Source organism: Coenobita brevimanus, chromosome 112 (assembly GCF_032717465.1).
Source record: "Coenobita brevimanus isolate Jiangsu-jjx chromosome 112, ASM3271746v2, whole genome shotgun sequence".
Taxonomy (NCBI): Eukaryota; Metazoa; Arthropoda; class Malacostraca; order Decapoda; family Coenobitidae; genus Coenobita; species Coenobita brevimanus.
In genome coordinates, this window is record NC_137065.1 from 20,544,648 (window position 1) to 20,546,519 (window position 1,872).

Genomic DNA, 1,872 nt, shown 5'->3' on the forward strand with positions numbered 1-1,872 from the left:
TGTGTGTGTGTGTGTGTGTGTGTGTGTGTGTGTGTGTGTGTGTGTGTGTACTGTAACATCAAGATTCTTCCTCCGTAATTGTTTCTTTAATGTGATTAGTCGTATCTATTGTGTAGCACGAAAATCTGGTAAGCTTAACGTTAGTGAAAGTTCATTATGATAGTGATTCCTCCTGAAGCTCAGTGTTTCCTTTACACTCATTCTTCATTCTTCCAGTCATTCTGCCATGTATTATAATCTCATTAAAATGGTGATGGTTTTCAGATATAAATTATTATTTCACATTATATAGAATCGACAGTGTTGTATAACACGAGCGTTGGATAATGAGATAATACCGGATTCATATTTGTCATGTTTATTAAATATAGTTTACAAAAATTTTACACAATTATTACAAGTATCCCCAAAATTTTAGACAATAATTACAAGTATCCCAAACACTTTAGACATAAAATAGAAACAACCAGTATGCAGTGTGCAACTACCAGCCCTGCAACACAATAACATTATCAAACATATCATGTGTAATATAGTTACATGACAAGGCCTCTATCGCTGAAATACCTGTTGGACTTAGTTTAGTATTCTGTCCAGCCTCCATTTGCTTCTATGACTTTCTGTAGTCTTGTTGGCATGGATTCTACTAAATTGCTACATATGTTCGGCCTGTTTCTTATTCCCTCCCATACTAATCTTACCTTGCGCCTCACTGCCTCCCTAGTTTTTTCCTCCACACCCCATTCCTGAACCATAAATGCCCAGTGATTCTCTATTAGATTGCAGTCTGCTCCTTTAGGAGGCCAATCAAACAGAATAATTTCTGGGTGAGCCTCGAACCAACGCCTGACCGTACGACATACATGAATTGGGCTACGGTCTTGCACCATATATATGGGCTGTGGTTCAGGAATTGCATAAGCTCGTACCGATGGGATAAAGGAGGTCTCTAATATATTTATATATTGTTCTCTATATATTGTTCTCCATTCATGTGCCCCTCAGTGTCTGACAGTTCACCTACACCTCCCCACCACATCCATCCATGGAGGGAGGTTGTCACACGCCCACTTTTTGATAACTCCTGAATGTTTCTACGCACATACCTCGTATTACGCAATCTCCAACACTGGCGAGTGGCTGTCGAGACAGACGTGAAACACTTTTCATCTGTGAAAATAACCGATTTCCAAAAGTCATCCCCCACATTCACATATGTCTGGGCAAACGTTTGACGTGCCTCTCGCTGCGCCTCTGTTAAGGTTTCCTTGTGGGCTGGTATGAAACACCGTAGCCCACTCTCCTGTAAGCGTCGTCTGGTGGTTATCGGGTGACAGTGAAGTCCGGTTGTATTTGTTATGCTCACGGCATTTGATAGTGGTGCTCTCTCTGCTTCTCTAATTATCAGTTCATCCTCCTCAGGTGTGGTGACTCTTGGTCCACCTGGTCGGGGCCGGGTGAGCACATGACCCTCCTCTTGATATCGTCTCAGCCAAAGCCTAACAGTATCTCTGGAGATACCGAGGAGGCGACCTATCTCCCGTATCTCCTTCCCTGCCTCCTGATAAGCAACAATCCTGGTGCGATGGGAGATAACCTCTGGACGGTTAGCCCTCGTTCGTGGTGGCCTCACACGACGTCGTGGCTGTACATCCATTACTGTTTCTATAAAGCGATAAAATAGAAATATGTAACATCTATGCATTGGTTAGTTTTTATCAGATTTTAATAAAGTGTTGCTTAAGCCACAAGAAGTTTATGAAGGGTGAGTGGTTCATTCAAATCGTCGAATATCAAAGTATGAGTACTGTTACCCTGTTACCATTAAGCTACAGCCTATTTTCTCTATTTACACATTTAGCTTGCCTGTAT

The 1,872-nt window shown here is 41.8% G+C and overlaps 1 pseudogene; it reads right to left on the reverse strand.

Moving 5' to 3' along the window:
* Window positions 1-484: 484 nt before the first annotated feature.
* On the reverse strand, window positions 485-1,657 carry LOC145418131 (uncharacterized; annotated as a pseudogene).
* Between the last annotated feature and the right edge of the window lie 215 nt (window positions 1,658-1,872).